Source organism: Balaenoptera acutorostrata, chromosome 2 (genome assembly GCF_949987535.1).
Source record: "Balaenoptera acutorostrata chromosome 2, mBalAcu1.1, whole genome shotgun sequence".
Lineage (NCBI taxonomy): Eukaryota > Metazoa > Chordata > Mammalia > Artiodactyla > Balaenopteridae > Balaenoptera > Balaenoptera acutorostrata.
The window spans coordinates 163,826,252-163,852,884 of NC_080065.1; the positions used below are offsets into that span (position 1 = coordinate 163,826,252).

The window sequence follows — 26,633 nt, forward strand, 5'->3', positions numbered from 1 at the left end:
CGCTCGCACGCACTAGCGCGCCGGCTCCCACACGCTCGCGCGCCTCCCGCTCCGCGCCTCGGTGTTGGCCGGCATCGTCCAGGGCCCGCGGAGCCACCATGTGCACTGCCTCCTCCTCTTCCAGTTCCTCTCAGACTCCTCATCCCCCGCCGCAGAGGATGCGGCGCAGCGCCTCGGGTTCCCCGCCCGCCACTGCTGCCGCCGGGAGCGGGAACGGTGCGGGCGGCGGTGGCAGCGGCGGCCGCGGTGGCAGAGGCGGCGGCGGCGGCGTGAACTGCGCCCCGGTTGCGGGAGCCGGCCGGCTGCTGCAGCCCATCCGCGCCACGGTGCCCTACCAGCTCCTGCGGGGCAGCCAACACAGTCCCACGCGCCCGCCCGCCGCCGCCGCCTCGCTGGGCACACTCCCGGGGCCCGGCGCGGCTCGCGGCCCCAGCCTGCCCAGCCCGACGCCGCCGCCGACCGCGGCCCCGACCGAGCAGGCGCCGCGGGCCAAGGGCCACCCGAGACGGTCCCCAGAGAGCCACCGGAGGAGCAACTCACCTGAGCGCCGGAGCCCCGGCTCGCCCGTGTGCAGAGGTAGCGAGCCCAACCCTTGCGTCCTCCCGGGCTGCGTCTCCCCGACGGTGCCCTCCGTGGAAACTTCAGCCTCTCCGGGCTTCTCTTTGCTAGTGCATTATCGAAGGTATGAAAGTGGCTTTGGGAACCTCACCCCCCTGCGGTCGCTGCGGGGCTTGGATGAGCGAACTGCGGAGCAACTTTTATTTGACCCTCCTGCCGCCCCTCAGCTTTTATCTTCCATCACTCGCCTGGATCGAAAGGTTTTTCAGTTTAAGAGCTGATTAGCTCACTCATGTGTTTGCTGTTTGTAGTGGGGGAAGGAGGAGCTGGGCGAAACACTTAAAAACAACACGCACACAAACTCTCCGGCAACAGGTAAGGTGGTGGTTGTAATCTCTACAGCCTCTTTGTGCTTTCCTACAAAGTTCCTATAAAGTGTCTGTGCCTACCGGGATAATTTTTGTTTTCTTTTTTGGGGGTGGGGAGGTGGAGGCACCAGTTATGATGTAAGGATATCCTGTTGGGTGTGTAGAGGGGACAGTTTTGGATGTGCAATTGAAGTGTATAGTGTTTGGTTGGGCTTTTTTTGGGGGGGGGCTCCCTCTTTTCTCTACTTTATATAGTCATATGCATCAGGGCGGTACTGCAGTGGAAACAGTTTATGCCCAACTCAAGACTTTCATGGTAAATTTCTAAGGACCTATTTGTGGAGTGTGCTCCCTTTTTCCCTTCTATTTTTAAGTACACTTAACAGTTCAGTTGAGCTGTTAAAGGATCTCAAGTTTCGTTTTTCTTAGGTGTCAAAGGTAATGGTGAGCTGGTGGATGCTGTCGGCTTCCCTTAATGTTTTGTGTTTTGGTGTGGTTTGGTTTATGTTTAGGGACACGGTGAATAATCTAGTTTAGTCCTGGGGGAGAAAAGGAAGTTTAGCCAAAACAGGGATGTAAAGCTCCTAAGGGAGGGAGGAGTAGCTCATGTTATTAGATGCCACGCTAGGGCTACAGATGCTGCTGCTGCGTTGTGCAGAGAACCGATCATACCGAGGGGGAAAATCTCTGCTTGGAAGGGAATCACTGTGGAGCCTGTGCAATGTTTATGTGGTATGTGTAATTTTATTAATGGAGTTTTCTTGATGAAGGTCTTAGACTTGGAGAACGTGACTGTGTTAAGATAGATTGCAGTTTTGGTGTTTTGTTTTAATATTTCTGACGTGTAATTAGCATGTTGCTAAGGCCCTTGTTTTTAGACCACTTGGTGGTGAGGCAGGGTAGGATGTAGTGCAGTGGTATGTGTCCAGGAGCACCGAGAAATGCATCCTGTAATCAGTATGCACCGGAAGGCATTTGCTCCCCCACTCCTCCCCCAGGTCCAGCCCGCTGCAGAAACTGACATCCTCCAGCAAATCCTGAATGAATGAATGAAAACAACGTGATCGCCCTAATAATGACCACAACTGAACACACATCTTTGGCTGTATTTTATAGAAAAGGCCACCGTTTTCTAACAGATTAATGCCATATGCAACTCCTTTGCACATTTTCTAGAACTGTATGAAATGAGAGGTAACAGAATGAAAAGAAGGCAGCAGTTACATAAATTTTTGAGTGATTTAGTTTCAACAGTACATAGATTGAGTTTGGGGATTTTCTTTTAGGGACTAATGTAAGAGCCATAATATAAGCACTGCAGAAAGACTGTGTTCAGAAGGTTTGCGGGCATAGTGAGTAGTTTCAGCAATTGCTGCAACAATATATTGCTCATCTAGTACCTCCTCCCCTTTGTTGATAAACACATCTTACAACAGATTGTAGTACAACTTGTTTTTCTGCATCCTTCAGAAGTCTTAATTGCTTAGGAATTACAAGGTCCATCATCAAGTAGTTTTAATGAAATTTGTGACCAGGCTTAAACCGTCCTCTTTGTTGTAGTATGTCACATCTGAGTTGAATGCAATTTTAACGCAATCATGAGGAAAACACTTCTCTGAATCTGGTTGTTCAGGAGACAGATTTGCATCAGAGAACTTGTATTGGGAATAGAAGAGGCCTTTCTGCTGTTTTTAACACCAGGTGGTTTTGTCAGTTTCTTACATTGAAATGATTTTGAATGTAGGCTCTTCTGCCCCCGGTTCCCTGATGATATTACCTTTCTGTTACTTCTCCACATCCCACCTTGCTCCTCTCTACCTAAGTTAAAACGATACAACTAATCTATTCTTTTTACTTATCTATTTAAAATTCATGCTATGAACAGTTGAACAATTTTTCAAACAATTATCTACTCAGTTTCTTTTGAATTCTGCAAGGTTCTGACTTCAGTGGATTGTAGCCTCCACAGGTCAAGGCTCCTGCCGCTGCTGCTGCTGCAGACACTGACGTCACTATACTGCATGAATGAAAAACAACAACGTGCTCCATTTCTGGCTCTCCCCCTCCTTCCCTTTCTGCACACTCCGTGTGTGTGTGTGTTTAAGATGGTATTACGCTGCATTTGAAACTACATTTAAAACTGTTAAATTAGGTAGGTGGTGGCTCAGGGATATGTGTTTAGTATAGAAGCATATTGCTTACAAAAAGCTTCAAGTGCTATGAGCATTTGGACTAGAGGTGACATAACAGCATTCGGTATTTTTTTTATCTGGACTGGTGGTTATGGAAGAAAATACAGAAGATGTAAACAATTTTCTTTGTAATTGCTTTACCAAAAACAAGTTATGAGACAGTGTAATTTCTGAACATGTTAGATCATTATTATCTCCCTCTGAAACATTCTTAATATGCACATTTATAGGGTTAAGTCTAGAATAATAAAGAAATGATACTCAGATTATTTCACAAGGCTGAGGAAAAGCTGAATTATGTAAATAGGCACAATTTTAATATTGTATTTATAAAATCTAGCAAGAAGATGGTAATTTTCTTTATTTTTGTAGCACAGTTTTAGATAATTTCAATGGGTATCATAATAGAAGATACATAAATCTCCAAACACCTTGCTCTGTATAGAGAACATGGAGTTTTAAAAATTGAAATTATCTTGTTTATGCATATGATCATATTTTTGTTTGCATTTTTAAAATTTTCTTTTCTATTTTTAAAACTTCAGAGTTTGTTATTTATATTAATTTCTTCTGCCTTTAGCAAAATGTCCCCCTCCCCCTTGTTCAGTTCTGAAGGGTCTTGAAGTGGTGAATGACAAGCTACTGAATGCATCCTCAGGCTCCCTGTGATGTGTTTTTAATAAATGTAAAATCATGAAGTATTATGCAAATAGTTATTGTTTTGTAATGGTAATACATAAGTGTACCTTTGAGATAAATAGAACAACCCAAATGAGAATATAGCAGGATGTTGTGTTAAAATTAATGATCTTTAAGTTAAAATCATGAGTAACAATGAAAATATAATAAAGTTGCTTCTTTCTGAAAACTTCATAAAGCAAAACCTATGAATTCAAAAACAGAACAAATACAATTTTATTGTGCTAGACAGTAAATAGCAATTGCAGGTGCTTTTGTGTTTTTTTGTAAGGATTGAGCATGGAGATGAATTATAAATTCTGAAAGATGTAAAAACCGTTGCGTTAGAGCACTCGATGTAGAATACCGCTTATTTTTAAGTGTACCAAACCTAATAACAAAAACATGGAAGAGCTTGTAATTTATATAGTTCCTGCTATGGAAAATAGCATGTGTTGATTCCTGATTTAACATGCCTAATATCACTAACTCTAGAGTGAAATTTGATAAGAATTTTTCATGAGTACCTTGAGAGCCTTATTGTTTTACACATTAAGAAGTTATGATTATATTTTAAAAGAAAATACAAAGCCAGCTAGCATATAATGCTGAATGACTGCCTGCAGTGTGTGTGCATGTATGTGTGTGTGTGTGTGTGTCTGTGTTTTGATCAAATAATTTGCTTTCAGTTTTTTATTTTTCATTAAATTTTCCCTCAAGTCCTTTTTACTGCTATGCTCAGTTTGTGGACTTCCAACATTTTAAATTACTTTTTTTCTCTCTTTTTAAAGATACTCAGACATTCTCTTATAGAGTTATTTCTCAGGCCGATATTGTTGAAAATTAAGGTCCTCCTCTTGTCCCCCCCCCCTTTTAAAAATAGTTTTCCTTGAGTGCTTAGAGTTAACTTGTTTCAAAGCTTTCTTATACTAGACTGAAAACAGTTAAAGCTTTGACTGTTTTTCCTAAAGAGACAGGTTTCAGATACTGATTTTGGGGAAAGGTTTTCAGCCTTTGAGAACTACACTAACTATCAGCAGCGTTCATTAACTAAATGTTCCCATTAATTATGGTACGTAAAATGTCTCCATCAGTGGGTCAATAGCAAAACAGATAAGTGAATTTATAGAAGTTTTTATTCTTAAACTGTTTTATGTTCAAAGATTATATTCCTTTCAAATAACTATTATTCTAAGCATATTGAATATTGTATACCTAGGGTGTATAAAAGCACCTTGGTCAGTTTAACTGTATGTACATTCGTGTATATATATTGAGCTAAAAATTCTTTCATTATTTACAGTACTTTTTACAGAAGGACGTTTCATTCACTGCAATGTATGTTGCTTCAAGGATTTAATGCAAATTAGGATTTATACATTGGGGAAGTGTTGAAGGGTAATGGTATCCTTGTGATTTTTATTTGTGATAATGTGGAGTAAATGTGAATAAGAAAACAAAGGAGTAATTGGGCTCCATGGCAATGAATAACAATGGAAATAAAGGGCAGTGTTCAACAAATGGCGAGTAGGAGAGGATTTTTCTTAAATCTGAAATTTAACACATTGCTAAAAGCCTGTTTTATCAAAGCTTCCACATATAGCTAATAATCTGCCAAGAAGTATATACTAATGACTTTGTTATTCTTTATTTTAGTTTAGTCTTTTCTCCAGAGTTTAAATCCCCAGACACCACCACGATAGGCTTTTTCACAGCACCTGTCCTGGGTCTGTGCCTGGCACTGTTGTTTTTTGTCTTCAATATATAATTTTGTTCTCTCATTAAATGTCAAAGAAACCAAATCACTGATGCTGTTTCTGTCCTATATTCTATTTATTTTAACAAGAGGTTGAGCTTCTCTGATGCTGGTCTCTAACTGGGTTTGCCAACAGTCAGTGGAGGAAAGAGAGAACACTGCTCACCTATTGATGTGAAAAACCTGAGTGAGAAGCTGATGGAAGAGCCAGGAGCCAATCTCTTTCCCTTTCTGCCTCTCATCTGAACCCTAGAACTGACCATGACTCCATGGATCATCCAGTTGATTGTAGAAGGATAATACTTGTGCTTGTTCTGCAAAACAAATTATGATGGATTTATAGAAATTCTAAAGAAAACAGGATTATACTGAATTATGAACAAATTGTGGAAAAATACTTTCCTAGTATTCCATTTTTGTAGGAACAAACATGGCAGATCCCTTTAAGCAGTGTTGTTTACCTCAGGTGAATGTTATTGTGGCAGCTTGCAGGACGAGGCAAGTTCATGAATACCTGAATAACCTCCCCAATATTACGTTGTATCTCTAATTGTTGTAGGTACAAAGGAAGAAAACATCTGAGTGCTTTGCTATATATAAGGCAATATATACTTTCATTCATCAAGAAAGTGGATTTCAAATCATATCTTCCGATTCCAGATACAGCGTTCATTCCACAGGATTATCCTATTTCTCCTAATTAAAAAGAGACTGATATTGGTCATCAGCTGTGATTTCTGAGCTCTAAGAATTACTGAAGAGTAGGTTTTCTATTGGTTCCACAGCACTATTACACTGTGCTGGGGTATGCTTTGACATTTTCAGAATGTCTAAAAATGTGTCAGAGAGAGAGAGGGAGAGAGACAGAGAGGAGGGTATGAGCAACAGTGTGTGTGAGAGAAATCCTGGTTCCTGAGGGGTCAAGGATATGGACTTGGTTGTATGTGGCCCTGTGTACTTCTAGAATCTGTGCTGTTCTTGAATCGTATTATAGTGAGGAGTATGTTTCTCCATGATTATTAAAAGTTAGTTATACATGGTGGTAAACTGGTAAATGCTTCAGGAATGACTAAGCAGAGATTCTGGTCTCAAGTGATTGTCCTGGCAACTGGTACTAGGTTAATTTAGCCCCACCAAGAGCTAATAGTTATCACTGCAATTTGTGGGTTTGAACTCTGTATATTTGTAACTTAATGCAATGCAACTATGGTGCACCTTAATAATGGCTCACCAAAAATAAGGATGAGTTAAAGAAACTAGTGAGATCCATTATTGTGTGGGAAGGTTGACGTCCAAAATTGTCTTCCGAGTTATTAGAATTCAGAAATCCATCAAGCTTTTGGATGTTGCATAACAAGAAGGCAAAAACTGCTAAAACTTGCTGCCTAGTGTCTAAAGATAAAATACCTATCAACTACTGACAGTAATATCCCCTTATTTAGCCAGTATGGCCACAGGGTGAACTTCCGTTAGTAGTCCCTATAGCTAATTGTAACTTTTATATTACTAAAAGATCAATTATTTAGGTAAACAGTTTCTAACATTATTATACAGTTGTTTTCTTGAGCAGAACAAACAAGATATGAGTGAACTCTTTGTGGCTTAATTAGCTTTGTTAATACCGATGATATACCTAATAAAATGATTGCTGTTGATACTCTTGAATATAGGATTGAATGAGCACTGACTGACAACTAGAGTTGCCCTGTAACTGATTCTATACATTTGCTTTGGGGATTGTCTTATTTCTGGTAAAGGTGGAATGAAGCAGTGAGTGGCTACATTTATTCCTTAATGGAATAACCTGGCTTTTTTCTCTAGAATTAATTATCAAGTTAAAGACCGAAGAAATGATTTTCCAAATGGTTCCATAAAAGAGGCTTAGAAACAGAAAGGTATACTAAAAAATATTAGATTTGGAGTCAAGAGACTTGGGTTCTGTTTGCACTTCTAACATTTGACTTATAGTAAGTTCTTAACTCTTTGCATCCTATTTTCTCTATCTTTAAAATGATATAGGTGGGCTTTTTAAGAGTTTGGTTGGGTATGGGAAAGATTCCGCTGTGGAAAGGAAAAGTAAGTTTATTAAAGGAAAAGTAAGTTTATTATTTACTGAGGTATAACTGACAAATAAAAGTTCTGTATATTTTAAGGTATACAGTGTGATGATTCGGTACACATTTACAATGTGAGATGATTACCACAATCAAAATAATTAACATATCCATCACCTCACATAGATGCCTTTTTTTTTTTTTTTGATGTGTGATGAGAACACTTAAGATGTATTCTTAGCAAATTCCAAGTATACAATACAGTATTATCGACTGTAGTCACCATCTGTACATTAGATTCCCAGAACTTACTCCTAACTGAAAGTTTGTACCCTTTGACCTCCCCACTTTTCCCACTTGCCAGTCCCTGGCAACCATCATTCTACTCTCTGCTTCTATGAGTTAGACTTTTTTAGATTATGTACATAAGTGAGATCATATTTGTTTTTGTTTTTCCCTGTGTATTTGTTTTTCTGTCTGGCTTATTTCACTCAGCAAAATGTTCTCCAGGTTCATCTATGTTGTTATGAATGGCAGGATTTCCTTCTTGAAAAGACTGTATAATATTCCATTTTATATGTATACCACATTTTCTTTATCCATTCCTCCGTGAGTGGACACATAGGTTCTCCACATCTTAGCTATCGTGGATAATGCTGCAAAGAACATGGGAGGGCAGATATCTTTTCAAGATACTGATTTTACTTCCTGTGGGTATATACTCAGAAGTGAGATTGCTGGATCATATGATAGGTCTATTTTTAAGTTTTTGAGGAACCTCCATACTGTTTTCCATTCCCACCAATGTTATACAAGGGTTCTCTTTTCTCCACATCCTCACCAACACTTCTTATTTTCTTGTCTTTTTGACAATAGCCATTCTAACAAGTGTGAGGTGGTATCTCATTGTGGTTTTAACTTGCATTTCCCTGGTGATTAGTGATGTTGAGCACTTTTTCGTGTACCCCCATTAGCCATTTACATGTCATCTTTGGAAAATGTCTATTCAGATCCTTTGCCTATTTCTTAATAAGGTTATTTGTGTTTTTTGCTATTGAGTTATATGAATTCCATATATATTTTGGACATAGCAAATGTATATATCCAAAAAACCATACGCTTATCAGATGTATGGTTTGCAGATATTTTCTCCCATTCCATAACTTGCCTTTTTATTTTGTTGATTGTTTCCTTTACTGTGCAGAAGCTTTTTAGTTGCTTGTTTATTTTTGCTTTTGTTGCTTATGCTTTTCGTATCATATCCAAAATATCATTGCCAAGACTGATGTCAAGGAGCTTTTTCCCCTATGTTTTCTTCTAGGTGTTTTATAGTTCCAGGTCTTAAATTTAAGTCTTTAATCCATTTCAAGTTAACTTTGTGCATGATGTAAGGTAAGGGTCCAGTTTCATTCTTTTGCATGTGGATATCCAGTTTTCCCAGCACCATGTATAGAAGAGACTGTCCTTTTCCCATTGTATATTCTTGGCACCCTTGTCAAAGATTAGTTGACCATATATGCGTGGATTTATTTCTGGGTCCTCTGTTCCATTGGTCTATGTGTCTGTTTCTATTGCCAGTACCATATTGTTTCTATAGCATTGTGTAGACTAGATGATTCTTAGTAAAATTAGTTATTTACTGAGCTTTTATGTCAGCAACTAGTCTTCACCGGAACTCAATATAGAACACTTTTATAATTTCTCTTTCTCTCTTGAGAACTTAAGTAATCTGCCCAAGATCAGGCGGCATGCACAGAAGGCCCAAAGGGCCGTGTAACTCTCTACGTCCCGACCTCAGGTCAGGTGAGAGTTGCTTTTGGAACCCAATTAATTATGGGGCAGGAAAGCATGCACAATGGGTTATCCCATTGCTTATACAGTTAAGTCACAGAAAGGCCAAAAATCGCTTTGGTGGGGTGTGAAGAGAAAGCTAAATGGAACTCAACTCTAGGGTCCATAGAACTTAAAATAGCCGCAGGTATTCCCAGTGATTCAGGCCTCAGATATGTATATAAATATGTCATAGCACTTCAAAACCTTATTATGTCATTAGTAAGCCTTCCCCTTGGTCCTGAAAGTACTTACCACTTTGTTAAGACAGAGTTTAGATTTAATTTTTAAAATTGCCTTTCACATGAAATCTTAAAATCTGGGTAGAATGAGTCTTTTGCATTTTCCTATTTGATAACGTAAGCTTTACATTTACAATAAAGCATCATAAGGCTCCATTCAACCATAACATTGTGATTCATAACTTTTACCATTCTTTGATAATTTAGCAGCATTCAAAATAGTATCTTTTTATATTTCACTCTCATGGCAAAGCAGTAAGGTGCAGTATCTTCTCAATTTATGCCTCCTTGGGCTCTTCCATTTTCTAGGTTTGCTGATGTGATGTATAATAGAAAAGATATTTCAATCTCCATTTTAACAATTTCTTTCAGGATGTAGTGGCGTTTTTCAGTGTCACTTGTGCTTACTCTAAGCCCTCTTTGATAGTCAGTGTGGACCATGAATCCTTTCATAAGTAACATTAGAAATGGTATTTTTATTGTTATTGTTATGATACTGAAAGTGTTATATAGAGTCTATGTGATGAAGTTTCTCATGACTTTTCTTGTGTAATTACTTTAGTAGTGAAATACATCAGTGTATAAGTTGGATTAATGAAGTAATATTTGTATCTTAGAAGATAACAAAAACTAGTAGAGCTCAGTTGCTCAGTTACCTTAAAGAACTTTGCTATACTTATGTAAACCTGTGAAATGATCTTCCCACAAATGTGGAAAAGGATCATAGTAAAATACAGATTTGTTTATATATTAGCTGGTAGTCTGTAAACAAATTATGATATTTTTGAGTGTTCTGTGACAGTGTCATCTTCTTTCTTCCAAAGTGTTTTGGAGGTACTCTGGTGCATCTCCCTGAAAAGAATCAACTGTCCTTTTCCTGCTTAAAGTCAGGTTATTTCATTTAAGTGTCTAATACTTACTAAACAGGGATTAGCAAACATTGCTAAATACAGTTTCATTAGCATTGTAAATTAGGGAGTTAGACTGTGCTCAGAAATCAGGTTTTGGAAAAAAGCTACAATATTCTGCAATATTTTGATTAGATAGCTTTAAAAAAATTATTTTAAAATTCTGTTCTTTCTTTGCATATTGAAGTGACCTGTTATTGAAAAACACCTGGTCAGTTGATTGCATTTGCCCACTCTTTGTCTTTTTGGTTAACACATGGCCAAAGATGAGTGTAGCTTTAATGTAATTTCAGTGATAACTGTTCATTCAAGAAATTTTTGTTTTCAGGTATTGTAGTTGTTGGCAGTATGTTGATGAGTAACACGAATGCATTTTCTCTCTGTTTTACACAATAAATATTTATTGAGTCCCCGCTATGTCTGAGGAGCTCTGTTTAACCCTCCCAGAATACGTATTCTAGGTGCAATTGGGGTGCTCACATTCATTTTTCTCAACAAGGTCAAGTCATTTAAAATCTGCCAAGAATTTGACCCACTATTTTCTCTGAGGTTTGGACTTCATATGGGAATTATTATGTTCTATGCTTATCTTTCAAGATTAGGTTGCACTTCTTGGTATTCTTTTTTGAATACCAAATACTTGTTTATATGTGTTTTTCCCTTATTAGAGGAAGCTTAGGAGAGCATTACCTTGTGGCTTCTATATTACATCTAGGTCTAAGCTATATTGCTGCCTGGACATATTATAATATTCTGCTAAAGTTTGGCCTAGCATGGTGGGATTAACATGGAATCAGCTTCTGAAGCTGTTATATTTGGAGAAATTCAAAAAACCATCATGCCACAAATTTGGTGGGCATTTTCAATTAAAAATCTCAATGTTTTTAGATCTGTCAGAAAGATCATGATTATACTAAGCAAGCAATGAGAATATAAATTATATATTAATTTGTTCTATATTGCAATGTAAAAATTTTAAAGTGTAGAGCAGATTTTGGGGTGGTTGTTTGCTTTAGAGAATATCTAATTTACCTGCAAGTAAAATTATCGATTTAGCAAAGTGTTATTTACACAAACTTTTTAGGAAGTCAGTTACACAAGATTGAGGTTCATCTGAGGTTGTAAAAATATATTACAGAATAGTGTAATTTCTCATTGCTACATAAAATGTTCTACTGACATTTAGCAGGGTTAACTAATATCCTAAGAAGTTGTTATAAATGAACATGAATAGATCTTTTCCATTTCCTTTCTAGTCTGAGTTTTAAAATTCTAAGAAATTTTGTATTCAGTGAACCCCTAAAAGGGAAAGAATTCATATGTACTAATGATTTTATTTCTCACATTTCTCTGTGGAAAGGTATGCTTTTAAATTAGATAAATATTCCAAGTTTTTTTCTGGATTATTTTGTCCTTATAAAAAGAAAGTTATTACTTGAGTTATAATTTCCTACCACACTGTTCCTAACCAGCTTAATGGAGGAAATATTTCTTCCTTGATGAAAAACTTTCACCAAACCTTCTACTGTTATCAGTGTCAGGAGGACAAGGCAATAAGTAAGCATAATTAGACTAGAAATATGATTAGTACTGTGGATTATGATTTTATTTATAATTGTATAATCCTACAGTCTGATTTTCACTTAAAGTTTCTGTATATACTTAAGGACGAAGAAATTAATTGGTCACCCATATACACACTACTGTATATAAAATAGATGACTAATAAAGACCTACTGTATAGCACAGGGAACTCTACTCAATACTCTGTAATGGCCTATATGGGAAAAGAATCTAAAAAAGAGTAGATATATGTATATGCATAACAGATTCACTTTGCTGTACACCTGAAACTAACACAACATTGTAAATAAACTCTACCCCAATAAAAATTTAAAAGTCAATAAATAAGTATACATTCACAGGAAGTTGCAAAGACAATACAGAGAGCTCCCACGTATCCTTCACCCACTTTTCCTTTAACGGTTATATTTTACAAAATTATAGTATGACATCAAACCAGGATTTTTCTATTGGTGTGTGTGACTGTGTGTGTGTGTGTGTGTGTCATTTTATCACATGTGTAGATCTGTGTAGCCACCAGTATAATCAAGATAGAGACCTGTTCTATCACAGATGTCAGGTGCCACTCAGATCTCCCTCGTGCTGCCCGTTGCAGTCACACCACTCCCTCCCCCTACCACCCTGACCCCTGGCAATCACTGATCTGTTCTCCATCTCTATAATTTTGTCATTTTGAGAATGTTAGATAAAAGGAGTCATACAGTATGTGACCTTTTGAGCTTGGCTCTTTTTCACTCAACATAATGCCCTTGAGATCTATCACAGTTGTTCAGAGTATCAATAGTCTGTTACCCTTTATTGCTGAGCAATATTCCACAGTATGGATGTACCACAGTTTCCTTACCCATCACTTATTGGAGGACATTTTGGTTAAGGTTGGGTCTGTTACAAATAAAAATGTTTAAAAAATTTGTGTACAGATTAAGAAAAAATTAATTGGTCACCTAATTTGATTATACCTAAGGCCTACACAATATCTGTGTGCATGTGTGTATGTGTGGTGTGTATGTATGTGTATAAAAGAGAGAATGCTGTAAAGTTTGCATTCCTTTCTCAGCAATCACTGGATAATCACTGGCTCCTGATACTTTTTCCATATAGAGTAGAAATTCATGGTCATCTTTTCATAATGCTATAAGTAATTTTAATATACTAAGTGGTAGTGACTTAGGGACTTTACTTATCTCATGTAAGATAAAACCAATGGACAACTAACTAGATGAGAATTCTGAACATCTTCCTTGTGGTTATGGGGAAATTTGCTATTTATAATACAATTATATTTCCTTCGGGAGGCATGTCTTAAATGCTGAACTCTTTGACGTATTTACTTAAGGATTATTTGGTAAAAAGTTGTTGGATGGGTTTGGAGAAAGAAATTAATCAGTTTACATATAAATTCCCTTTTCTGAATCATCTAACATAATTTAGAATGACAGTCCAGTTATCTACAGTTTAATTTTCTTAGTAAGTGTACGATCATTTTCTCTGCTAGAGTTGGCTTTGTGATTTTTGAGCAGAATATTATGTTGGTATTTAGATTCAAAGTTGAAAGAAGTGTTGAAAGCTGTCGTTATTGCATTTCTACTGACTGGAGTGGGTATTCTTCTAGGTGGTAACTGTATATAGCAAATTAAAACAGACATGATGCTTACATCCTGCAAGTCTACATATCCAAATATTTTAAAATATCATTATAATTGTCTTTGGATGTTTTGCTTATGCTCTTTACCTTCTTGCTGATCTTGTTACTATTTGTATAAAAAGTTTTAATTTAAAGTATATTCCACCGATGTTTCACGTAGAATATATCATACTCCCTTAGGTAACATGCTTTGAAAAAGTGGCCTAGTGTATTTTTCTGTGCTACTAACAGAAAATCAATAATTTATTAATAAGACTTTCAGACCCAGAGCATCACTGGGTTGGGTTCTTAACTTCCTTGCAGCATAATTATTAACTATTCCTCCTCCCTCATTTCTCTCATCCTACTGATCACCATATCTTATCCCATCTCCTTAGAATTATGTCCTGAATCTGCTAGCTTCTTTCCATCCCCTCACGGCTCCGTTATTACTTATTGCTTGATTTGTTAGAACTGCTGCCTCTTAAGTGGTTCCCCCGCCATTAGTCTCCCCTCTCTAATTGACCCATTGCACAGTCTTTCTTTATAAACATAGTCTTTCTTTAAAAAAAAAAAAATTCTGAAGTTCACAATCCTTTGCTTGACATAAAAGACTCACCTCAGCATCCTCGATGGTGTACCTCAAGTTCTTTGTAAACTGAACTCACTTTGTATTGAAAATGCTATTATCTTTCAATAGCTCCATACTTGTTCCTTGTCAGACAAGGATTCCGTGTCAGTGGAAGGTAATCTACTGATTACTGTAAATTAGATTAAGTTAGATCATTCTATTTATGGTGACAATTGTAATAATTTATCAAGACTCACTCTAAAATTTGGCTCAAACCATCTCCAAGGTAATTCAGACAAAGGGAGTTAAGCCCTTCTATAGTAGAGACTTCTAAGTATTTACCAAACCCTGTTTTGTCTCCCTCTTGACCCACAAGGACTCTTTTTCCTACCCCTCTTTAAAATTAGATAAGGCTTTGTGATATACAACATTTTCATCTGTGTTCAATAAAAAAGCACTAGTTTGATCCTGGTCATTCATTCTCTTCCCTCATCTGCCAGCTGGAAGCAGAGAATCTAGCAGAGGACTCCAACCAAGGCCCTGGGGGAATGGTGGAGCCATAAGATGAAGGAAGTCTGAATCCCTGAATGATCATATAGAAGGCCATCTGTCAGCCAGGAAGATACACATTGGGTTTTTATTGTGATAAGCCACGAATTTTTAAAAATGGTAGCTGTTAGCATTAGCAACTTTACTGCACCTAACAGTTTAAAGAAAGGTGGTCTACCAGCTGCTACTACTGGAGCCGCTTTGAAAATTCACCCTGGGAGTCTCACTGTTACCTCGTGTGATCCATCACATAGGCAAGTGTGGTTCATTGTTATCAGTGCTTCTGTCAGTATGCAAGAGATCCTTCATCAAGTTCGATTGTGTGATCTTGGTGGAATGTATTTAGTTTTATATAATTTGCTATTTCGTTAACTGAAGATGCTATAACTACTCTGATTAATAATTTAAGAGACTATTTTCAAAGAAATTTAGAGACGTTATAAGAATTGATAGCCATGTGGAAATAAATGCATTGTCTCCCAGAGTGCCTGGCAGGACACGAAGTTTAGTGGTCTTATTAAGTGGTCTTGTTATTTTATATAAATATGTTATTGTTCTTGGCTATGCACTATATGAAGAGTTATTTATTATATGCACCTATCTTAACGAGCTGTTTGTGAAATACCTAAGCATGGAAATCATAGCCTTTTATGTAAATGTGGAAAATGGGATGATTGAGATCTGAATTCAAGTTATTTTTGTCACTGTCTTGCACTTTATTCACAATGATTTTAGATGAGCCTCACATACAGAAGATTAAAAAGAAACGTGGAGCCATTCTATTTGAGGCTCTTCCAGAAAGCCTCCTTTGCTAATGAGTTCCATAATATATGCCAGGTGATTTCTAGTTTTTGAGTATTAATTTATTTAAAAGTAAGGAAAGGATGGATAACTGATATCCACAGGTTCAACAAAACTTGAGTAGTTGTGCTAGGTGTTAGAGAAACAAACAGAAAAAGACAAGCGCTTTACTTTTAGGAAGGAGCCTACCCTCTGGTAGATAAGTTTTACATTTATCATTTAAGTATAAGCAAAATAGTGAATCACATTAGGTTTCCCTTTCTTATTTCATTCTTAAATGAAAGTAAAATAGCTAAAATATGGGGCGGGGGAAGAGACAGATACATGAGTGATTTGACATATCCATGAAAAAGAAGTTAACTGTATTATTCATAATGTTTGAATATATATTGTTCGTACTTGTCCTGTCTCAAACACTACATAGAAAGGATTTAAAAAATTCTGGTCAGAGGTGAAGAAGGAAAGAATGGAGGAAAAAAGGCAGACAAAAATCCAGTTGACCCATCTCTTTTCTATAGTGTGGTTTTGTTTTCTTCCCATGTTGAGATGAGTCTTTTTAGTACATCTGGAAGTGTTGTTCAGGTTTTTATTACAAATGCCCTAGCTATTGTAGGTATTGTTAATGATTCAAGCTATATCCAAAAGTGTAGTCTGATATTTGTTCGCTCATTTCTTGGGCTTTTGGATTGAACAATGTTCTTTCATCATTTAAGGGAAAAAATTAACTTAGATGCTAATAACAAACTCTGGAACTTTGTGACTTCAGTCCATTTGTAGCTCCTGGGCAGTGCCATTTTGATTGAAGTCCCGTTCAATCAGTAATATCAATAGACTATTTTTGGCTAAGATTATAATGGCCAGTTCTATGCCTGTTCTGGAAGAATAAACTATGATGCTCTTCTAAAATATTTTATGACACTTTTCCCCTACACTTAGTCATGCCACTAGTAGTTTTATTTTATTTTTTCTGAAGTTGATCCCAGTCCTTGGCAGTGTTTCCTGGCAACCTTTTATGCATAATATTTGTAAAATTGTTGAGGTGGAAGGTGTCCTGTGTATGCAAACACGGAACTGGTTTTTACCATGTTCTGTTTTACTCCATGGCCTCTACAAAGGTATCATTTGTATAAGACCTTTTCCTTCAGGTTGTTTCCTGCAGCTTTGGGCCATATCCAGCTTTAATGAAGCATCCAATTTTGGATACATTACTGCTTCACAGCTACATATTTGATTCTTTGCTGTCAATATTTATGAAAGTAAATGCCAGAATAAACATCTGTGTGTCCTTATTTCTGAAGCCTTCATTCTGTTGAGCCTATTGATTTTGGGTTTATTCTACAGAAACGTAGTTATATATTTCCCAGTCAACAATATATTCACCATTGCTGGATTTGGGGACACAATGTGGGGGAAAATACAGCTAGTCGGCTAGATTTAATTAACTAGGTTCTTTTGCATGAAGCAAATCCGTGGTATCCAGATGTATTTTCAGTTCAGAGTTCTGTTTATCATTTGCCTACCATCAGTAAATTAGCTTGACTAGCAGTCATATCTTCTTGAGGTTAAGCAGTTACTCTTTTCCTAAGCCTTTCTCCTTAATCTTTTCTACTTAACCATAGAGTTAACTGTTTACCTTATTATTATGCTATTATGAGCTAATCTGTAGGTTTTATTACCTAAACAAAATGTTTATAACTTAGACTTAAATGCTTGAATCTTATTTTCATTATAAATTGTATGTTGTTAAAATGGATTTGGATTTAGAATTCTACAAATTTTCAGTCTAGATTTAAGAAGAGATATTTACTTGTCTAGGAGACTGTTGTGCTTTCTCTGCCATATTAAGTCATTATTCTTTATTCAAATAAGAGATGAGAAAGCTGATAATTTTCAGATTCTTTTTCAGGATCAGAGGAACTATGGTCATCATACAGATTTCATCATAAAAATCTTGTATTACATGGCAAAATTTGGTTGTCCTTTTGTAATAATGGTAAGACCCTGATTCCATAATGTTAATAGTCAATCAGTTCTTTCTTGGTCTTGACAATTATTTGAGGACTTTTTGTTCTTTATTGACCTGTCCCATAGATACTGGGATGATGTGGACAGAGGCTGCTTACTTTTCTTCCTTCGGAAAGCAGATCCTTATAGATTTAGCTCCTTGCAAGGTGAAGGTACTCTTCAAGGCTTCTTTCCATCTTGTTTTTTTCCAAATGACTCTCTCTGGAAGCCCCTCAGCCCATTATTCTACCTTTTCCCGTGGTAAACTCCACCTTTCCCCGGAAGAGGAATTCCCGTTCCTTGATCCATTCCTGGTTTTTGCTGCAGGCTTCTGTAGGATTGACTTTCAAACTTTACTCTGTAATTGCCAGCTCTAGAGGAAGGGGATGGGCAAAAATTCTATTAATGGAGTGACTGTGTATTCCCCATTTCAATTAGTTTCTTCACTAGGTTGGGCAGGAGCTAATTTCTCTACTAGGTTACCTAGGAAGAAAGTATACCTCTCTAAGACTAACATTAATTTTTCTCAGAGTCAACACAATAAAATATTGGAGGAATATTAAAATGTTTAAAAATATATGTATATATATATCTGGTTCTATAAGAAATTTAATAACTACATTTGGTTATCAGATATTCTGGAAATTCTTAGTCTTACAGTTGTGCTGAGAGAATAACTATATGAATTTCCAATCCTTCTCTGGTCATTTCTTTCATGTAATGATGGAAGACTTACCTGAGAGATATTGAGCATTCTGCTACTCTCTTCCCCTTTGAAAGTTACTACCTGAATGGCTCACACATTCCAGGAGCCCTTAAGTTAATTCCTTTCCAAGCTGTTGGTTATTTGAAGCTTATTCTCTGGTAGATTCTTCAGGACAGACTTATGGGAACAATATTCCTTGAGTTCTCATGTATTATGTAGCAAGAATATACAAGACTATAAGAAGTTTTCATCTATGGGTTTTTATACTTGGAGGTCACTTTAGCTTCATTAAAATGTGTTCGATTTGGGCTGTATCATTTTCTCAGATACATGTATAGTCTTTCAATATGTAGTTTGAAGTTATCTTTTATTCCAGGAGAGTTTTATTATAGTTTTTAGTATTTTTTGCTTTGTTGCTTTGGTCTTCTTCAGGGACTCCTACTAAATATATATTGGACAGTCTTGCTTATGTTACATATTAATTATTGTCTCTTAACATCTTTTTACCTCTTCTTTTTTTTTTAATTCTAAAATTTGTCTTATGTTCCATTTTGTACTTTTGGTAAGGCATTAACCCACTGTGCTTTTTGTTGACTTAGTCGTCTTTCCTGAAATAAGTTTTTCTTTAATTTCTAAATCTTTCCTGAGTTTGATCACCTCTCTTTTCATATCTTCCTAGCTCTCAAACACAACATTTTTCAGTTTTTCTAATTCTGAGGGTTTTTGTTGCTTCTGTCATTTAAAGAATATTTTTAGCTTGTTTTGAACTATTAGATCACAGTTTTCCCTACTTTAAAAATCAAGGAGGGGGCTTCCCTGGTAGCGCAGTGGTTGAGAATCTGCCTGCCAATGCAGGGGACACGGGTTCGAGCCCTGGTCTGGGAAGATCCCACGTGCCGCGGAGCAACTAGGCCCGTGAGCCAGAATTACTGAGCCTGCGCGTCTGGAGCCTGTGCTCAGCAACAAGAGAGGCCGCGATAGTGAGAGGTCCGCGCACCGCGATGAAGAGTGGTCCCCACTTGCCGCAACTAGAGAAAGACCTCGCACAGAAACGAAGACCCAACACAGCCATAAATAAAAATAAATAAATAATTAATTAATTTTAAAAAAAATCAAGGAGTTTGATCAGTAATATTGCTTGTCATACTGTGGTAAAGATATAGCCCATTCTGTAGCCTTTATTATAGTCTTTTTTGTTATTTTTTTTTTAATTGGGATATAATAGTGGATCTGTCTCATTTGGTTAAAAATTATCTAAGCTCTACCACTGCTTTAACTGGAAGTTAAGTGCTTTGAAACAAAATTTTGTTAAACATTTTGTCTTCTGGTTAAGGAATATTTGCTTTCCTTTCACTTACTGTGTGAATATCCATTTTTGGTCATCTGATTTTGGTTGTTTTATAGTTGCTAATACTTTGTGATTATTTCTTTAACATTTGAGACCATTAGTTCTGTAAGATTTTAGATGTTTGGAAGCTCTATTAATCGAATTCATTGGAAGTTCATAAAGTTTATAGAATGTTCTTCTACTAATTATGACTTTGCCAGGGTTCCTTAAAGAAATAGCATTTTCCACCAGAAAAAAAATGAACTTGAAAATCTTTCTCATCCTAGCTGCCATATATGTAATTTCTTTATAGATCTATTCCAGATGTCAGAACTCCATCTTAATTTGTTGTGTATTCCTCCAGTGCTTGTCACCAGCCTTCATGGCCATCTTGGTGAAGTTTTCTTTTACAACCTTGATACAAGAAGATACTCTCTTGGGTTTTCTTTGAAAACAGACATTCCTCCAAATGTCATATCTCAATTTATGTATCATTTGACACAAATTTGAGTGAGCTATAACCTAGAGAAGAATCATTCCTAAATGGCTGCTTGACTACATTTTTTTGTTTGTTTTCTTGACAGACCTCAGGTTACAGGCTGTGTCAGGCCTCATTTGGTGAGAAGCATGTTTGTTTCTCTTGTCAGCTTCTTGACTGGTTCCTTTCCAGATTTCTGCAGGGCAGCCATATGGTCATTTCGGCATGTCTTCTAGATTACTTCTATGGCAGGATTCCAGGTCTTGATTAGTGTTTCAGAATCTGCTCACACTGAGAGGGCTTTAGCTTTTGCCCTTTAGTTTTATTTCAGATAGCATATTCAGATCTGGTGTCCTTCCTGTCTCATCTAAAGTTCATTTGATTTTGATGATTTTATTTTATGTGGCCCATGTATTTGGCTAACTTTTTATCTTCTTATATTTTAAGCAAGAAAGGCCCATAAAGGCCGTTGGTGAGGTGCCTAGACTGTGCTGATTTTGGAAAACTGAATGTAACAATAATTCTATTAGATGATCAGTATTAATGTGCATTAGATTGGCTAGAGATGTATACCAGTCTCCTCCTTTCTACTTTTTTTATTCTTAGTTACATAGTTCTTTAAATTTGTTTTTTTCCTTGTGGGGGTGGCAGGGATTTGTTTTGAAAATTTCTCTCTGTTACCGTGAGGCAAGGAGAAAATTACTCATAATGTTGGTAGTGATGTTTAAGAAAAAATTGTTCATGACACTTATAAAGATTAGTAAAGCAGACTTTATTCAGGGAGACTATCACGATAGTTGTAGGGACCACTGCAATGTGGTTTTGCAGTGGGGGAGAGAGATTGGGCTCAAACTTGGAATACAACTAGGAGAACTGGGGATGTATAGCCAAGTAGAAGGGTGGGGTAAAAATTACTCAGAGGAAAGAAACATGAAAATAAGGGGGATTCTGCTAAACAGACCTAAACAGGATTGTTGATGAAGGCAGGCCAGGTGGTCAGATATTACATGGGGGATGGTAGGGATGAGGAACCTAATCAGATATCCAGCGTGATCAATATTGAGGGTGGGGGATTCTGGTTAAACTGACATAGTAGGATTCTTGCTAAAATTGGACAATGCAGAGATGAACACAGAAGCCCAAAAGTTAGGGCCTAATTGGAAAGAGTTCAGAGGAGCCTGACTAAAGTTTGGTCAAGGAGAGACTCTTCAACAGTGATAATAAATGTAAAACTATAACTTTCAAGGAAGTAACTCTCAATACAGAAATACTGAAGCAAATCTCTGTTAACAAAACAGACCTTTAGGAGCTTCCCTGGTGGCACAGTGGTTAAGAATCCGCCTGCCAATGCAGGGGACACGGGTTCGAGTCCTGGCCCGGGAAGATCCCACATGCTGCGGAGCAACTAAGCCCGTGCACCACAACTACTGAGCCTGCGCTCTAGAGCCCGCGAGCCACAACTACTGAGTCCGCGTGCCACAACTTCTGAAGCCCGCGTGCCTGGAGCCCGTGCTCCTCAACAAGAGAAGACACTGCAGTGAGAAGCCCGTGCACTGCAATGAAGAGTAGCCCCTGCTCACCGCAACCAGAGAAAGCCCACACACAGCAACAAAGACCCGACGCAGCCAAAATAAAAATAAAAAATAAATAGATTTATAAAAATACAAAACAAAACAGACCTTTAGTTAAGTTCATGCTTAACCTCAGTGAACCAATAGCAAGATATTCTCTACCCGTATTTACTTTTGGTTATTTTTGATCACTAAATTAGGAACTATATCATTTCAGGTTTTTTTGAAGTTGAAGAAAAGCAACTTAATGTCTTATATTCAGTCTCCGCTCCATGAATTTGTTATTTTGATTTCAGTGATAAGGATTGAAATTATAATATGAAGGAGCAAATTCAGACATCATGAAACACTTATTTTCTCTTAAAAGATAAAGGTTTTAAATAAACAGGCTATAAAATACTGTAATATTTGGAGACTCAGGCTTAAATTCTTTAATCAAATTAATTATTAAAATCTAAATTTTACTCTGCTTATATATTTTATTTAATTTTTCTTTGACAGTTTGATTTTATAAAAAGGAACCTACTTAATGTATTTTTTCAGAATTTCTTGTATTTTTTAGGAAGCATATTTTATTGTAGTTAACTTGTGTGTGCAAAATGCCCTGTTTGGGTGGGAGGGAATCTTTCCAAAGAAGCTGTATTGAACTTTTTGTCTGTTATCTCATCTTTCTAAGAAAGCATTCCTAAGCATTCTGTCTAGAGTGCTTTGTATTTAGGTTTGAAGGTTCTTATTGTCATGGCTGGCACTCAGTTTAGAAAGTGACCTTTTTGAAGATGACTAGAAGTTTAAGTTTACTAGATTCTAGAAGGTTAGCTGCTAAGTGCAGATTTCGAAGAATTGTTTGACTTTTTTGCAGCAGGATATTTTCTTGGATTTATATTCAAGCTTTCAGTGCCTCTAAATGGAGTAGATTATAATCAACAAAATGATTTTATTTTTGAGCACCTGCAGCTCTAAAGGATCTAGTCCCAATCCTTTAGACATAGGTTCTGAAGCTTTTAGTACCGGTAGATTCACTTGAGATACGTGTTTAAAATTCACATTGTTTGGTCCCACTAGCAGAGAGTCTCACATTGTTGATGAGAAATTGGGCCCGGTATTGAGCATATTTAACAAATGTCTAACACTTTGAGAAACATTGCTTTAGGACCTCAGTGGTTCCCAAGGCTGATGATGCATCTGAATCAATTTGGTCTGGTTGAAAAAGTATGTTGAGGGGTTCCCTGGTGGCGCAGTGGTTGGGAATCCGCCTGCCAGTGCAGGGGACACGGGTTCGAGCCCTGATCCAGGAGGATCCCACATGACGTGGAGCAACTAAGCCTGCACGCCACAACTGCTGAGCCTGTGCTCTAGAGCCCGCGAGCCACAACTCCTGAAGCCTGTGCGCCTAGAGCCCTGTGCTCCCGAACAAGAGAAGCTACCGCAATGAGAAGAAGCCGGCGCACTGCAACAAAGAGTATCCCCCGCTCTCTGCAGCTAGAGAAAGCCCGCGTGCAACGACGAAGACCCAACGCAGCCAAAAATAAATTAATTAATTTTTTTAAAAAAGAGAGAAAAGAAAAATTAAAAAAAATATGTTGATACCTGGTTCCACCCTATAGCTACTAAATTAGAATCTCTGTGAGTGTGGCCCAGTAACGTGCATTTTTAACAAGCTGCCTGGTGATGCTTATACAGAGAGCCACATCTCAGGATCCCATCTTTGAGATCCATTGCTTAGTTCCACCTATGCCTGAGGGCCTTGAGCCTTTTTGTTCTAGGATCTCCCAAGATCTAATTTCTGGGTGATACACTGTATTAGAAAGCTTTTGCTATTACTTCTCAGACATGCCCAGATGTTGACACTGTACTGACTAAAAAGTATTGCCTTTTTTTTTAAACCATTCTTTAACATTTTTCTAATCAATACTAGGTGATTTAAGGCATATACACACACTCGTACACCTTATGGGATTTAATGGCAGCTTCTTTTTGAACATAATTGTTAAAACATAAAAAGATTTTACACACTTTAGGAACAAATTCAAGACAAAGTATTATTATATATGTGTGTTTTGATACTACTGACTAACATTGTTAATGTGATATTTTTATGTAAAACTAGTTACTTAATGTGAGTTCTATGTAGAAAGGTCTGGAAAAATTGGTATTTGTTACTTAGTTATCTTAAGCATTTTGCTGAATTGTATGGCTTGAGGATTCTTTAGAGTTGTAATAAATGTATGGCTTGAGGATTCTTCAGAGTGGTAATAAACTTTGAATAAAGTAAGAAGCAGTTTATTCTTGGTGGTGGTGTTACAATGGCTAAGTTTCATGCAGTTATAGTCTTTACACAGTAGTTGAAGGAATAATAGCTCTTTTTCAAAAGGTTTAAATGCTTTCTTAAGTTTAGATGTGCTTTGCTTGTATAATCAGTGTTTAATGGAGAGCTTTGGCGAATAATCTTTCTTGAGAGCTAAACACAGAGAATCAACAATTTTTATTTTTTAGTTACTTATGCACACTGAACCTATGAAAAAGGTTGGAGTGTGTTAAAGTCCAAGAAAAGAATGTGAGCACTTTTTATTACGTGTGTTAGTTTACATTCTGTATGGCTACATTATGTCACTCAGAAATATTGCATCCTCTTTACCACCTGTTAAGGTTGGTTTAGAAGGCGTAGTGGCTTGTTTCATATTTCTCTGTAGCTAAAGTTCTTAAAGTTTCTAATAATAACTTTTTTTTAATTTGCAGAAATTCCACTTAACTTTGTTAATTTTCTCCTTCAGGTGAGCTTCTTAATCCATCAGATTTCCAAACTCACTAACCAGTCAATCTTCAGTCACTGCTACTAAAGTAAAAATTGTTGGGAACAATTAGTTTAACCTCATATTACAGTGCTCTGGCAGTTAGATATTAAGCAGTTTTGCCTATTTAGAGTAATGCCTTGTATGCTATTCAGATGCAGAGTTATCTAATACAGCTCCTTGTTTTTAAACCTATTATACTATTATCACTTTAAAGTTAAATTTCCAATTGGCTGTTAGAAAGCAATAATTATTTTGTATAGTCCTCAGTAGGAACCCCAGAGGAACCCCAGGCCTACCACTGCTCCCTCATCAGGGAGGGGAATTGGAGGGGGAAAGTACAACCTGTAGATGGATATAATGAGCAAGTCTTTTTACAGAATGCTACATGAGGAGTCATTTTCTGGTCCTAACAATGATGCTAGTACTGGAAATAGATGTGATTTTTTTCTAACCATCATATTTTATTGCTGAATTTAGTTATTCTCTATTTTATCCTCAAATATTTAAGTAGGCGATGTTAGCAACAGGATTATAAGTGGCATGGTAAGAGCCTTACTACTTGAAAGTTTCCCTTGATGTAGTTGGAGTACATCATTCTAGCTATCTGCTGCCTCATTTATTTTTTGCATTGTTTGCTTCCTGTCCTTCATTGGTGTGCATGTGCCATAATATACCACTTTATATTATAGTTTAATTGTACATATTGTATCTCCCTCAACCAGAATGTAAATTCCTTGAGGAGAGTCTGAAACTGATTTTGTAATTCTTCTTGGTACACGGAACAGTGCTTTTCATATATAGTAATAGACATTCAGCAAGTTTTATTTAGTGGTAGTGGTTACCTGGTTTCACTACCTATGAAATTACTATTTTCCTGATGCCTGTTTAGCTTAAGTAATGATGATAAGTATTTATTTAATTGATTTTCTTTCATACTTTAGAATATTTATTTTAGCAATTTTATTGCTACTCTTAATTTTTTATTCAATGTTTTATTAAATGTTATTATTTAAGCTCTTGTAAATTCAAAGATTGTTTGAGTATTTTAGGTATTTTATTCTTTTTGTTGCAATGATCAGTGGGATTGTTTCCTCAATTTCTCTTTCTGATTTTTCGTTCTTAGTGTATAGGAATGCAAGAGATTTCTGTGCATTGATTTTGTATCCTGCAGCCTTACCAAATTCATTGATTAGTTCTAGTAGTTTCCTGGTGGCATCTTTAGGGTTTTCTATGTATAGTATCATGTCATCTGCAAACAGTGACAGTTTTACTTCTTCTTTTCCCATTTGTATTCCTTTTATTTCTTTTTCTTCTCTGATTGCCGTGGCTAGGACTTCCAAAACTATGTTGAGTAAGAGTGGCGAGAGTGGACATCCTTGTCTTGTTCCTGATCTTAGAGGAAATGCTTTCAGTTTATCACCACTGAGAATGATGTTTGCTGTGGGTTTGTCATATATGGCCTTTATTATGTTGAAGTAGGTTCCCTTTATGCCCACTTTCTGGAGAGTTTTTATCATAAATGGGTGTTGAATTTTGTCAAAAGATTCTTCTGCATCTATTGAGATGATCATATGGTTTTTATTCTTCAAATTGTTAATATGGTGTATCACATTGACTGATTTGCGTTTATTGAAGAATCCTTGCATCCCTGGGATAAATCCCACTTTATCATAGTGTATGATCCTTTCAATGTGTTGTTGGGTTCTGTTGGTTAGTATTTTGTTGAGGATTTTTGCATCTATGTTCATCAGTGGTATTGGTCTATAATTTTCTTTTTTTGTGATATCTTTTTCTGGTTTTGGTATCAGGGTGATGGTGGCCTCGTAGAATGAGTTTTGGAGTGTTCCTCCCTCCACCGTTTTTTGGAAGAGTTTGAGGAGGAGAGGTGTTAACTCTTCTCTAAATGTTTGATAGAATTCACCTGTGAAGCCATCTGGTCCTGGATGTTTGTTTGTTGGAAGATTTTTAATCACAGTTTCAATTTCATTACCTGTGATTGGTCTGTTTATATTTTCTAATTCTTCCTGGTTCAATCTTGGA

At 36.9% G+C, this 26,633-nt stretch overlaps 2 protein-coding genes across 8 annotated transcripts in view; one reads left to right on the forward strand and one right to left on the reverse strand.

Moving 5' to 3' along the window:
• Positions 1–26,633, reverse strand: part of LOC130707369 (ELKS/Rab6-interacting/CAST family member 1-like) — a 467,400-nt gene that overhangs the window by 208,636 nt on the left and 232,131 nt on the right.
• The window catches only part of LOC130707375 (glucocorticoid-induced transcript 1 protein-like), a 137,105-nt gene that overhangs the window by 101,357 nt on the left and 9,115 nt on the right, over positions 1–26,633 (forward strand). Inside the window, exon 1 of one of the 7 annotated variants that reach the window (XR_009007260.1) lies at positions 266–682. The exons of 5 other annotated variants lie outside the window; for them this stretch is intronic. The gene's annotated coding sequence lies outside the window, so the exon portion shown is untranslated. One more of the 7 variants, XR_009007261.1, reaches the window with a different exon arrangement.